This window comes from Macaca nemestrina, chromosome 1 (genome assembly GCF_043159975.1).
Source record: "Macaca nemestrina isolate mMacNem1 chromosome 1, mMacNem.hap1, whole genome shotgun sequence".
Lineage (NCBI taxonomy): Eukaryota > Metazoa > Chordata > Mammalia > Primates > Cercopithecidae > Macaca > Macaca nemestrina.
The window spans coordinates 160,880,993-160,896,122 of NC_092125.1; the positions used below are offsets into that span (position 1 = coordinate 160,880,993).

General features: G+C 35.4%; 2 long non-coding RNA genes across 2 annotated transcripts in view; one reads left to right on the plus strand and one right to left on the minus strand.

Annotated features, from left to right (window-relative positions):
• The window catches only part of LOC139361906 (uncharacterized), a 70,375-nt gene extending 59,594 nt beyond the window's left edge, over window positions 1-10,781 (plus strand). The window contains exons 4-5 of the long non-coding RNA XR_011619857.1: window positions 7,117-7,240; window positions 10,431-10,781. This is a non-coding gene — a long non-coding RNA (uncharacterized lncRNA). The remainder of the gene's footprint in view (window positions 1-7,116; window positions 7,241-10,430) is intronic.
• Window positions 1-15,130, minus strand: part of LOC105498379 (uncharacterized) — a 203,428-nt gene that overhangs the window by 48,724 nt on the left and 139,574 nt on the right. Inside the window, exons 2-3 of the long non-coding RNA XR_011619854.1 lie at window positions 10,620-10,732; window positions 1,426-1,505 (exon numbers count right to left, since the gene is read on the minus strand). This is a non-coding gene — a long non-coding RNA (uncharacterized lncRNA). The remainder of the gene's footprint in view (window positions 1-1,425; window positions 1,506-10,619; window positions 10,733-15,130) is intronic.

Genomic DNA, 15,130 nt, shown 5'->3' on the forward strand with positions numbered 1-15,130 from the left:
GACTTTAATTGTTCTATGTATTCATAATGGAACATCCATTTAAGAATACAGATAATAAGTAGGCAACTTCAATAACTCAAAACAATAGTTATCTTTTCTATGGATTTTTCCAAACCAACAATATGGAAGTACCAATTTATTCTTTGCTTCCTTTACTTTATTTTCCTCCCACCCATTAAGTTTCCAGTTCTGCACTGATGTTCTATTACTGCTTACTCCTTCAATCAAAAACTCCTGGGTGTTTAGAATGTATTCAGTCTTGTGCTTAGACTCTGGTTCTAGAGATGACAAAAATGCAATTCCTCCCCTATTTAAGCTAACAGTCCTTTAAAGGAGACAAGTATGTTAATCATGAGATCACAATTTAATGAGTGCCATGAATGTAACACAGGAACGGATTCCTGATGTACTGACTGGAAATATTTGATAAATAAGTATTTAAAATTAACATGAGATGAGATTAAAAAGAGCATCTGCTCAGAAATCAGTTATCCATAAAAAAGAAAGAAAGAAAAAGATTGGCAAGAAAGGAACCCAGCAAAGCAGAGCCGTCTCAAGAATAACTGAATGCAGACATAAACAACCAGAGAGCCTGAACCAGTTTTCTTATCATTGCCACAAAAAGAGAATAATAACAATAAAGACAAATGGCAGGGTCACCAACTCAGATATGAAAATTGTCAATAAAAACCAATATATCAGACATATTAGAATAGAAACTTTGCTTTGAGAATGAATCATAGACCCTTGTGATCACTGAAGCCTGTAATATAGCTCTAGAATATTTCAGCTACTTATTATTCCATCCTATCAGATTTAGAAAAACGACAGACTGAATGCTCAGCCTGTCTAAGCTATTTCAGAAATTAATTCCAAATATTAAACCAAATAGAACTGCTGCAAAATATAAGGAACATACAAGCTTGCTAAGCCTGAATGGTGATAATAAAACTTGCATGGGTGCTACAGTGTTCTAATCAATGTCTAATTGACACACTAATTAAAAAAATTCTGTCATATAATTTTTCTATAGCTCAAAAGCCTACTAAAATCTGTGAATTTATTTTTGAGCCAGAGTTTATAGTCAGACATTTGTTATAGGTCAAAAAGTTCAACAGCTACTTTAAAAATACATTTATATTTTAGATAGGTTCTCATTGACTGGTAGTCAGCCAACTGCCAAACTTTTAGGTATTATTTTTCTAAAATAAGTCCATATTAATTCTCAAATAACATAGCACAGCTACTTGACCAATATAGTAGGCATCAAAATAATGAAGGATATGGATACTTTATCAAGTAAATTAAAGAAAAATACTAAGCCTTATTGTATCTTGAATAAGTGATAAGCAATGTTATTCTGAGATTTTAAAAACTGTAGAGAGATACATGCACACACGTATGTATAAATAAATATATACTCACACAATTTTTTTCTTGGAAAGCAGGCCTTCTCCAATTGTAAACCCAGTATATTGAAGCAAATCATAAATCAGCCAATTTTCCTGATTTTGTAAGGAAACATATTTAAATCATCCCAAATGCATGGGAATTTATCTTATTTTATAATAACATATATCTAAAATGTTTTCCCTTTAGTTACTTCCATTTTACAACACACACACACACCCTTGATATTTGCCTATGTACGCTAAGTAAAATAGTCTCCCTATTTGCCAAGTAGTAGTAAACAGAAGAATTGATTGCTAAGATGGAGCCCTCCATTGCCCACAAGAAAGCTTCTCCATGAGCTTAACATGATCCCGCCCACCTGCTACCCTTATTTGATCTAGAAATAGACACTTCACTGAATCTGAGTCAGTCACAATTTCTCCCAGTGAATGCAGATTTGAGAGTAAGAAATATTATGTTGAGTCATAGCCAAATTGCTTTAATGGCTTTTCTCTTGAATGAAAGTTAAACTTCTATAGAAACCCTGAAAGATGCTGTGTGACTTGATTTTCCAACTCCTTTTTGTATTATGGTGATAGGTTTTAAACAAGTATCTTTCTAATAAATTCCCTTTTTCTCTTTATGTTACCAAAACATTGTACCGAAATACATTCAAATCAAACAATTGGGTTTCTGGTGTGTTCCATTATTTTGCTCTATGCACACACCACCTACCTTATTCTTACTAAAGTTCCACCTGTTATTAAACAAAAATCAAATGATTTATCCTTCCTGCCTGTAAGGAAGATGGCACATCTCTGTCCTCCAACCCTACAAAAAGTTTCTTCTCTGGGCTAAATGATGATAGTTCCTTTTAAAAAATTAATTATTTACTTACCCCCAAGTTTTCTTTACTATTTACTTTATAAGTTCCATTTTAGTTCAGTCTTGCTAGTCTGTCAATACCAAGAGTTTTAGATGTCTAATATGAGAAAGAAGAAAAAGAGAGAAAGAAAGAGAGAAAGAGAGAAAGAAGGAAGGAAGGAAGGAAGGAAGGAAGGAAGGAAGGAAGGAAGGAAGGTAGGAAGGAAGGAAGAAAGAGAAAGAAAGAAAGAAAGAAAGAAAGAAAGAAAGAAAGAAAGAAAGAAAGAAAGAAAGAAAGAAAGAAAGAAAGAAAGAAAGAAAGAAAGAAAGAAAGAAAGAAAAGAAGGGAGGGAGGGAGGGAAGGAAAGAAGGAAGGAAGGAAGGAAGGAAGGAAGGAAGGAAGGAAGGAAGGAAGGAAGGAAGGAAGGAAGGAGAATGGAGGGAGGGAAGGAGGCAGGAAGGGAGGGAGGGAGGGAGGAAGGAAGGAAGGAAGGAAGGAAGGAAGGAAGGAAGGAAGGAAGGAAGGAAGGGAGGAAGGAAGGAAATATCCACTGTTGGATATAGTGCATATCACTATATCCAATCCCAGTACATCCAAGTGGCATAGCAAATTGTGAAAGGGCTTTCATGAATTCTGTGACATCTCCTACTAGCAAACTTTCCTTTTATTAATTGACTTCAAAAGAACAGCCATTGATAGTTATTAAATACAAAACAAAAAAGCAAATTTAGCTTCCCCAGAAAAGACAACTTATGAGGAAGTATGTAATTGTAATTGTTGTATTTGGCTGCTTAGACCCCCCTGCAGGACAGAAGAACTTGTGCTCCTGTCTGCGAGGAGTGCTCCTGGAAGATAATGCTCAACTATATGTTCCAGGAAATCTCAGAAAATTGCCCTTAGTTGAAGAGCCCGGCATTGCTCAAGGTCACATCTCCTTCCTGAAGAAACCTACATCCAATGCCTGGTTAATATAAAAGTTTGGACATCCAGCCTCCTCTCAACAACAAAAGGCCACTGAAGGGCCATCTATCTATTAATGGCTCCAGGGCTCTCATATGATTGGTTGAAACCTTGTTGAGACTGCATGCCTGCAAGAGCTTCTCTCACCTCGCAGTCCTATCTCTATCTCTTTCTTCTGTAGGTGCTGACTCTGACTGTACTTCCTAATAAACTCCTAGCATTTTAATCTTTCTCAGAATCTGCTTCCACAGAATCCAACCTGCAACAAATACCTAGAAGAAAAAGATTAATTGAGAAAAGCATGGTCAGGCACTGATGACTCATGACTGTAATCCCCACACTTTGGGAGGCCAAGGCAGGAAGATCACCAGAAGTCAGCAGTTCAAGACCAGCCTGGTCAACATGGTGAAACCCCATCTCCACTAAGAATACAAAAAATCAGCCAGGTGTGGTGGCACATACCTATAATCCCAGCTACTTGTGAGGCTGAGGCAGGAGAATTGCTTGAACCTGGGAGGCAGAGGTTGCAGTGAGCCGAGAAAAGCATATATATATATTTTTTTTTTCTTTTTAAGTAAACAAAAATGTAATAATACCTAAATAGTAGCTACTTGATTCTACTAGCTCTTCAATTTATGATGTGCATCATACTAAATATTTTTCCTGTTAACACTAAATGCTTTACATGCTAATACTAAACACCTTAATTCCATTACTTCTGAGCTTTTTGTATGTGCATTATACTGCACGGTTTACTTGCATTATCTAACTTAACCTACATAGCAACCTTATACATAGGCATCATTATTTATCAGTTTTACAGATGAAGACAATTAATGCTTAGGAAGTTTAAACAACTTGTTCAAGATCAAATAGCCAGTAAATGGCAGAATCAAGATTAAACCAATCAAGTTTAATTGCAAAACCATTTATTTCACCACTTCTATAGGTACTATCCCAGATCTCAAATCAGAAGCAAAATCTACAATTCTGCTTTTTTCTTTTTTTTTTTTTTTCTTGGAAAGCAGGCTTTCTCCAATTGCAAGTCCAGAATCTATAATTCTGCTTCTGATTTGAGAAATGAACTTATAACATGGATACTTTCCATGCTACATTCCTTTCTTAAGTTGTTGGCTGAAAGTCCAGAGTTGATTAGAACAATTCTGGTCACACATCTGACCAGTAGCAGAAGATATTTGCTAATAAGTTTTCATATGCTAGTCTATAATTTGGGTTCTGGAGCACTTTGCTTGTTTGGTGAAGACAAGATTTTGCAATGCACAGTTCAATGTGTTGAATTATTAGTGGTCACTCTTCAGAGAGTTCAAGGTTTAGAGATAGAGAATATTATTGGTAGAAGACATATAAATAAGTGATTAATGTTGGGAGAATATATTAATCAAGTCAATCACAAGTGAAAAAAGACAAAATTTTCTCCTTAACATTTTCAGATACGATTCAAGCTAATTTTGAAAAGTTCTAAGAAAATTTGCATAAGGTTTGTATGTCTGAGCAATGTAATCAAGATTTAATCAATAAAAATAAGCTTAGACTCAGATCATTTTTCATATTTCTTTGATTTGTCTTTTCTAATTAAAAGATAACTAACTCATAATGTGTACCAATAATATGGAAAGACAGAGTGAACAATATTTCCTTTTCTTTGTCTCAGTGCTTTTGGTTTATTTGAAACAAATATATCTAAACGTTATGGGTTTCCATTTAATATGTAAAAGTTTACTATTATCTAGAGCAAGTACTTGAAAAAATAGAAAAAATATTCTAACTCAAAAAGAGTTAATTAAGCAACATTTATTTTGTTAGATAGTACAATTTCTCAATTGTAGAGTACATTTTATTTGAATAAAGTCAATATACATCTCAACCAAAATAAAAAATAAAATCAGCATTTCAAATTATATTTTTAGAGATACAATCGTACAATATTGCTTAAGCAATAAAATATTGAGGTATGAAGTATTTTCACATTGAGCCATTCCTTTAGAGCACCTGGATAACAGATTTCATGCCTTCTTAAAGAATTTTAGCAATTAGAATAGAAGATACATTTAGTTTCTTTCACTTAGAAGGAAATGATATTTCATTTCAGATTATCAATGTAGAGAAACTGTATTTGCAATATAATCAAATATATCATCTATCAAGCAGAATCATCAAGCTATACAAGCCATGAAATTGGAGTAAATCTGTCTTCTGAAATAGAAAAGAAATATAGAACTATTCTTATATATTACACATTTATATTGGCACATGTGCAATGTAGAGAAGGTCTTGTTAATTCTGGGCTTTTCTACGTATTTCAGTGTACTTTAATCTTAGTTCACCTTATCAAAAGATCTGAAACTATGGTCACTGAATCTACAGAAATATACTTTGTTAACCATTTTTATTCAACTGAAATGCATAGAAATTAGGTTGCCTTGGATATGCAATCTAGGTCAATACACTGGAATAAGTTTTGTACTTGAAGCATGCTAGCAATCTATGAATGGAAGCGTTTCTCTAGATATCCAATTGACATATACACAAAGTTTGGGGCAACCCAAGATTTTTTTAAAATAGGATTCATTATGTTAATCAAATAGAGGAAGAGGTTAAACAAGTCCCCTAAAAATTCATAGCTAACCAACATCATGATGAAGGTTCAAACCTCATGTACTTTCCGAAAGAAGATATTTGTGTTTGAGAAGATGTTTTTACTTTGTGTTAAGAGTTATTTTTGATTGTAAGAAAATTCAGATTATAGAAGGGAGGTACAAGTGTATTGAATTTTTCTGAGAATGTGACAATTTTATTTGAAAATTTATGGCATTCTGCTTGGCATAGAAAATCATTTGGTTTCTGCTCTATTTCCAGGTGCCCTTCAACTAAAAAAAAAAAAAAAAAAAAAAAAAAAAAAGAACCTAGAGATGTGGAAGTAAGGTATAGACAAAAGATGAAGATGACTTCCACAATTTAAAGGGATTTGTTAGTGGGATAATCTTAGTAGGCCAGGTAAACACATGCTGTAATGGATTGGAAATGTCCACTAAATCAATGAAAGCCATTGAACAAAATATTATATAGCTAATGTATTGATTTCTTTTGTGTAATAATTATAAGGTGCCTTATATGCACTATCACATTTAAAACACTGATAACATTTTTAGGAGGTGTTTACTGTCCTACTATTATCATTATAGATGAGGTAAATTACACTAACAGGGATTAAATGTAACGGAACACAAAATAGGTAAACATTTACATTGCCCTCTTCTGCTTTCTAAGGAGGATGGTTTCCCTGCTTCTTTAATATATCTCACAAGGTGCTTGACTCAGCTTTGCTCTGCTGAGCGCTAAGGTGAAGTCTGAGGAAGAGAATTTGGGAAGCCAAAAGAAGGATAAGTTGCTTTACATGAGACAGAGAAACACAGATGAGTGGGAAAGAGGGAATGCAGAGGGTTGGAAAGAACAGTGTTGCAACCCTTTGAAAAAGAGATACATTGAGGGAAACTGAAAGAGGTGTGAGAATATCCATCCAGGTGTGAGTAACAATAAAGGGTGGAAGTTTTGACAAAAAGGTAGTCATAGTCCAACAGGATTTTTAGGATGTTTTGTGATATAATATATCTAGCAGTGTCTCCCAAATATTACAGGAAAGGGCTGTCATTTTCTTCAAAACTTTGTTGTAAGTTGGAATTATCATTTATACATTGACTTGGTGAGATTTTCTTTAAAGAGAATTCAGTAGTCTCAAAAGGTAAATTCACTGTCAATTTTATCAGCAAATTGTCCAAATTCACACAACTAGTAAGTGGTAAAGCTAGAATTCCATCCCATCTATCTAACTTCCAGCCTCTACCATTAATCACCTCCTTATATTGCTTTTGTCTCCCAAGCACTTCTCTTTCCTCTGGAGAAAAATATCTGCTTTCTTTAAAGTAAAAGCTCTGTCCATGCAGCTAAGCAGCTAAGGACATGAACAGTCACTGATACAGGCCAACTCATCAGTAGATTGTTGAGGTATTGAAATATATTGAATTATTACTTTATTATTTATTTATTTTTAGAGACAGGATCTTGCTCTGTCACCCAGGCTGGAGTGCAGGGGTCTAATCATGGCAAACTGCAGCTTCGACCTCCTGGGCTCAAGCAATCCTGCCTTAGCCTCCCAAGTAGCTGGGACTACAGGCCCATGCAACCGCACCTGGCTTTTTTTTTTTTTTTTTTTTTTTTTTTTTAGATGGGGGTCTCCTTATGTTGCCCAGGCTGATCTTGAACTGCTGGCCTCAAGCAATCCTCTCACCTGGCCTCCCATAGCCTTGGTATTACGGGCATAACCCACCATGCCTGGCTTTAGTCATTAAATTATATGCTACTTAAAACATCACTTCTTGTGGCATTGCTACATCCAACCAGTTATTTAAAATTACAGATTTTAAATTCCAGTCTTATTCGCTGGGACAAGACTTTTGGTATAGAAGATGGGGATTCCTCCCTCTGCCCCCAAGGGAAAAAAATTTCAAATCTGGGTAAACAAAATATATAATAAAAAGTAACTACACTTTCTAGATGAAAATAGATAGATGTCAAATGAATAAATGTTGAAAATCTATACCAGCGGAGGCAAAGGTACTTTAGAAAACCATTCGAGAATCAATATACATGAGCACAGTTTTAAAGAATAATCAGGATTTTTCCATATGAAAGGGTAGTTGTACAATATTAGAGGGATAGAGACAAATATATAAAGAGAAAGACACTTGTAAAAATTGCAACATTTTTGAAGACTAATGATAAACTCAATTTTCTTTCTCTGTTGATAAACTCCATTATATTTGAACTGTAGGTTTTAGCTAAGGTTATTTTACTTAGCTTTCTTGTTTCATTAGAAATGTTGCTAACATTTGGAATAACTGTGGCTACTTATTCAAAGAATTTGTGTCCACCAGGATATATGGAGCTTCAGCTAAATCCAAAATGCTAAAGCATATTTCTTTTCATTCATTTTTAATCAAATAAAATAACTAATAAATAAATAATCTTAGGTAAGGATTACTAGTAATTTAACAATTTTATGAAACTTTTTCTGAAATTTTAACATTTCCAACATTTTGCTATCTTGCATTCAACCTATGACTCAAACGAAGATTTGCTTCATCAAAAATTTGTTTAATGCTCTTTATGTGAGTGCAAACCTGAGTTCTGAAGTTATATCAGCATTCTCAGACCATATTTTCTCTTGATTGTTCTGCCTAGGTTTGCTAGAGTATTAAGTTTCTCAAACTAAAAGAATTTGACATGTTTTCTTCTAAAATCAATTTTCTTTAGAAATAAGTCCCTTGAAGTTCCTATTAGTAACAATGATTCTTTCTATGTTAGTCTGTGCATGCCTGCCCTAACAGTGAGGGAATACATTGTTTAGTGCACCAAAATAGCTGTTTATGATCATGCTGTATGTTCATATTTAACAGCTCTTCTCAATCCATTTAGCTATTTCTACATATATTTCAAAAAGAAATTTATGCTTTCCATAAAATATTTTGAACTTTCTTCTTTCAAAAATACATAGTGCAACACTAGAAATATATAATATTCCCCCACCTAATGTCAAATGGTTTCTAGTAAATTTCCTTGAAAAGGCAGATATCCAATAAATTTGTGTGATTTATTACTCTTTTCAGTTGAACAGTGTTTGTAATAACTAATCTCTATAGTTCTTTGAGAGCAAAAGGGAAAATTGTGCCTCTATGATTTTCTTAGGGATGACTCTCTTCAGTCAGATCACGATTTGAGTTTGAACCAACCAGAGAATAGCAGAAGGAACGTTTTCTCATTTCCATGTCCAGAAAGATACATTCCTGTTACCCTCCTGAAGTCAGAGGATGAAATCATAGTCAATGCATCTTTGCAGATAAACTATTAGGTACATTTTTCTTTGTCTATAGAAATTAGTGGAACACAGGAAACTACAGCTTGCTATCCCTTCAATCCCTTGGGGAAAAAATGTTGGGTAGAGGGTGTTCTTGCATATATGTGTGTTTCAAACTTCATTTGGGTCCATTTGTTTTTTGCTACCACCAGTATAATAAGTAGCATTTGTATAAATCAAAATCATATGAGGCCGTAAGTTTATCAGGGATAAGAAGCTTTCAGTCTTTGGAAAATCCATCACAGTGTTCTCAGTGAATAATCAAACTGCATAGCTAAGGAGCTTAGATATACTGAAATGTAGCCCACTTTCAAGAGAAGGAAGGGAAACTAAGCTCTACTTCCTGAAAAAAAAAAAAAAAAGAGTATCTGTCTATATTATGTGGGATTTTTCTCCGAAGATTTGTTTCTACTCTCTTATTGATTTAATATTTTATTTATATCAGTATGGATTCATGAATATTAATTTTTTTATTATAATTTAATACTATGCTATTTGTTCATTGTGTATTCTGTTGCTAAATTGTTCTACCATGTCCTTATGGGAGCTCTCTCAGGTTGGAGCCTTGTGTCCATTTGACATGCCCTCATCCTTTTATTCCTAGAACACTTTCTTACTTTCTGTTACTACAAAATGCTCCAGACTCATTGTTCAATTTTCCCACCACAGACCCAGGATTGACTTCACTTTTAATTTCTGAAAATAATTTAGTAGACATCTAGGCTCCATCTCCTCAAGAAGCTGTGGACTCCTAATATCTTGAGGTCACCAAGAGAATTTTTGCAAGCTTTTTGTCTCACTGAATCTTAAGTCACACCATATATGCACCATTCTAAGCCTGACTCAAAGTTCTCATAACTGTAATGTCATTTTATTATATTTAATTTCCTCCCAATTCAAATGTCTGCTTTCTCATGAGAACCTTTTCTATCTGTCAGGATCTTAGAATGAAACATGTTATCATGCTCAATCTTGTCATTTGAAGAGATTTTGATAGTGGGAATAGCTTGCTATCCCCTCAACCCCTTGGAATGGGTAGAGGGTGTATAACACATATACGTAAAAACACCCTCTACCCATACAGGGTTTAGTAAGGTATAATGCAATGCTCTAGACCTAGTAAAAATAGGAAGCTATTATTCTAAGCCTTTAACACCACTGGAGAGAGTGGTTACCAAAACCTGGAGAAAATAGCTGTATGTGGAAAGGTTCTGAAGAAGAATGCGGCAAGCTCAATAAAGTCAACCCATTCTTTTGACCACTGTCTCCTTCCACTTTCAGATTTCCGACTAGAACCTTTCATTGGCTGAACAAAGACAAAGACAGAATTCAAGGAAGGTCATAGAAGTAGTCAGCTTTTTGGTACCCAAAGTTGTTGGAGAAGGGTACAGAGTGGGTAAATAAGTCAAATGAAAGGCAGTATTTTCTTATTTTAATAATAAGTTTAAAAATCCCACTTCTTGTACTTACCTTCTGTCTGATGTCATCAGTATTTTCAGATGCCAACTGGGAATAAGTTCAACACTGCATTACTGAAGAATCCAGGTTATCTATATTTCATGTGCCAAATGAAAGAAAGAATCCTGAAAATAAAACAATATGATGATAATAGTAACATTTTTTAAAATAAAATTTATGGTCTAAACCCTGATCATTAATGGTTATTTCATGTTGAAGCCATGAGGCCTGTTCTTCATTCTGAACATAGGGAAAAGGTGAAATCTTTTCATGTATTTATTTATTTAGCCAATTTATACATATAGTGAATTTTAATTAGAATTTAATAGTATGCCTTCTTATTATGCATATTATTGGGGCTATCTGAATTTTCTTTGGAATCGTGCCTCCAATTTGCCATGCCCTTTTAGGCAACTCTATTTTAATTACTAGTTGAATATGATGGGTACATTTTATTGTTCTCTCTTTTGATTATTGGAAAAAAAGAGGGAGAACTTAACTTCTCAGATTGCTGAGAAAAATAGAACTCATGAAAACACACACACACTTACACACATGTCTTGAATATTTTTGCAAAGATACTGGAAAAGAGAAAAGTTATGTTTCCTTCTTTCATGAGTATCACAAATTTCAGTAAGAGAGAAAATCTGAGCATTTCCCAAGGTAATCTCTCTGTCAGCCATCATATTATTACTTCCTAAAATCTTTGCCATCCCACTCTATTTTCCACCTTCTCATTCTTAAGATTTCCAAAGCTTCACCAAATCCTCATTCTCTGTTGATGGCCTACCCCCATGGTTCACTGAGAAAACAAACACTATTTTGCTAATTTATCCAGGAGGATAAAAATTACAAAATAATATGCCACCATACTGGACTGGAATCATAGTTTTGTTTACCCGTGTACTTAATTTTAAAGATAGAAGATAGTGGAACATAATTGTTTGCTAAAGATCACACTTGAATAGAAAAGAGATGATAAAAGAAGAAAGTTGATTCTATCAAGATTAGTTTTTAAAAGAATGATAAACATTCCATCCACTGCAATAGTTAAAAACCATAAAGAGTGTGCAGATGTAGACTAATGTAGTTTTACATATTTAGGGTTTTACATTAATGATTTACCCCCTAATGACCTCTAGGTGACCACAGTCAATGGTTACATCTGTATTATTATCTTATTCAACTTGAAGCGTCTTTGATCAACTTGGTTTCTCCCAACTTCTTTATTCTTCTTTACTTGTGTTCTTTATGTGCCTTTCCTTATACCAGTCTTCTGATCAGCGAGGATATTTAGAAAGAGTGGAAAAGTGAGGGAACGGACAAGAGATCCAGTTTCCCTACCCACTCTATCTATATTAGGTATTCATGCCCTAAATTAACAGTATTATTTCTTCACAGAGCATTTTATTTCTCCCATAATTTTTCAAGTTTGCATTTGTTTGTTTATTAGTTATTGTCCGTGTCTTCAACTAAATTTTATCAAGAGGGTCCAAGAAGAGTGTTCAAAGCTATATTCAAGTATACAATACAGTGGCTGGCAATAGTGGATGCTCAACCAATAATTCTAAACTACACTAATGAATGTAACATGGTTCTTGCCAAGGAATGAAAATAAACAAGAAGAAACGGATGGGTAGAACAGGAGCAGGTATAGTAAGCTAAACTTGAAAAAACAGTTAAATTACAAGTTAAACATGAAAAAAAAACAGTTAAATCCATGATACTAAGAGGGGGTCAGACAAGTCTCATTAAACTCTCCTCTCTTTGGAATTCAGACACAACTAACCACATTAACATTAAAACAGATATCTTCAAACAAACAAAACAAACTCTTTGTAGCAATAAGATATCAAATTCCAACCTGCCTCCAGTATAACATCATATGGCAGAGACCAAGCCCTGAAAGAAATTGAAGTATTTTACCCCAACATATATTTCATGACATATTTTGATATGGCCTCACAAAGCTGTCTCTTGTAGGGAAAATCTACATTCTGTAGAATAATCAGATTTGTTTTCCTGGTCTTTTCCTTAACCAGGAGAGATTTAACTAAGAGTGTGGCACCTTTCAGAGTCTGATAAGAAGCGTTTATCGTTTATTCTATCTGATGCCTGCTACCTGGGGGCTTCATCTACACAACAAGAACCTTGGCTTCCACAAGTCCCCTTATCTTAAGAACAAACAATGCTTTCTGCTAACTTTACTCCTTCAGGTGGAGTTTAACCCTTTCAACCAATTACAATTCAGGAAAACTTTAAATCCATCTATAAGGTGGAAGCCCCTCACATCACTACTTTGAGATGTCCTGCCTTTATGGAATGAACCAATGTATATCTTATATATATTTATTTATGTCTCTGCCTGTAACTTCTGTCCCCCTAAAATGTTTAAAACAAAAATGTAACCCAACCACCTTGGGCACATGTTCTCAAGGTCTCCTGGGGCTATATCATGAGTCATGGTTCTTACATTTATCTCAGAATAAATCTCTTCAAATATTTTACAGAATGTGACTCTTTTGTTGACATAATTTGCATTCCCTGAAGGTCTAAAATTGTCACCACATAGGAACTCTTTCATTTAGCTTATATAAATCAGGCAAAGTCTTGAAATCATAACCAGGTGAAAACTATACAATTGCATTGCTCTACATTTGTTAGCCAATACTGATTCTGCCTCTTTTGTTTTTTTCCTTTTACCATTTTGCCCTTTCTCACATTCTACCCTGGTTCTGTACTCAATTACTCATTCTTGGACATTCATAAGAACTCATTCTTTCTACATTTTTCATCTGATATTGTTACAGTGGGTAGGTTTTCAGACATGGGCAGAGCAGGAAAGGGATCCCCAGCCCCCAACCAGAAATGTCAGGTGACCACCAGGTGATGATCAGGTGGTTGTTACATTGTTTCTCAAAATAATAATCAGTCACAGCCAGCGCCAGGGAGAGGCAATCTCCCAATAGATAGAATAAAACTGAAACTAGTAATCAGCAGTTTCCCAATAAGACTTCAGGAATTAGGCAAGTAGGGTCAAGCACAAACATTAAAAAGGCAAAATGGCAGACTGGTATATGGCCTTCTAGGGATATTCAACTGTTAAGGGAAGAATGCCTCAAGTGAGCACGCATACAACACCAATAAACACACTGTGCATGTTTGCATGCTCTCCTCCCAGGTGCTAGCAGGCCTCTCTGCATGTGGACAGCTCACCCCAAGAGAAGAATCAGGGAAGAAGGGACACAAGGCTCAGAAGTATGCCAACTTCTAAAATCCTAAGTTAAAGATCATACTATCACTTGATATCTTAAGTCACCTGTTTGGCCCTCTTCCAAGTATACTTTGTTTTCTTTAATTCTGGCATTACAGTTTGTAACAAACTTTCACTTCTGCTCAAAAACTTGCCTTGGTCTCTCCTGCCTTGTGCCCCTCTGCCAAATTCTTTCTTCTGAGAAGGCAAGAACTGAGGTTGCTTGTAGCCCCATATGAATTCACCAGCAGTAACATACTTTGGTGCTGCATGCCTCATATATGTTCCACTGCTAACATACTTTGGTCCACATGACTCTGATACATTCCCTAAGTGGTAAGACACCTCCACATCTCACCTTCTTTTTTTCCAGGGGTATTAAACCCCTCTATGTGGTTTTCTTCTCACCTTTCACTCTCCTGCTTACTAACCATCAGAAAGATTCATCCTGGCCAAAAGTGGCTCTGTTCACCCAGGCTGATCTTTCAGCTCACCGTGACAGGTGGCTCATGGGGGGCAGAAAGGACCTTGGGGTCTGCACCTAGTAGAACTGAGATATTTAATGGCCCTCCTGACAGAAGACTCATGAGAGTGGTAGGACTAAAGCCTAACACCCTGCAATATCTGGGGTTTCTTCTGCTTTTCCAACTAAAATCAGCTTTCTCAAGAACTTGCACTACCTATTATTCGGTTTTTCTCTGTATGTGTTCTGAAATGGCCTCGCATACCTGCCGAATTGTCTGCCTCAGGGGCAAGTCTGCCTCTTCTCTGGCTGCACTTTGCATTCCACATGACTTCTTAAACATATACTCCTTAAACATACACTCCCTGTTATTCAGGCTCTTGCTGCATTTGCTTGGCTGCAAAGACATGGGCTGTCTCGTTGCTACCCTCTGAAATTTATACTTGCTTTTACCTTACCAGCTTAGATACCTCTAACCCTCCCCCTGTCTGCTGGCATATTTCCAGGACAGACACTATCTGGGATCCTGACTTTGCCAGCTCTTTATGACTTACTTACACTTTTTTTTTTCCTTATGGTGCTCTAGGGTTAAGATTTTCATAGGCTTACTGCCTGCATAATGCCTCACTCTGTGACCCTTTGTGGACATCAGCTGCTTGCTTTTTTTTTTTTTTTTTTTGAGTTAATACCACTTTTGGAGGAGGGGAAATTCTCTTTGCCATTTGCAATTTTTTATCCCCATGTCCTCCAGAGGTTACTACTGTATGTCAAGAGTGCAAAGGAATGATCACTTAAATCCCAGGGCTG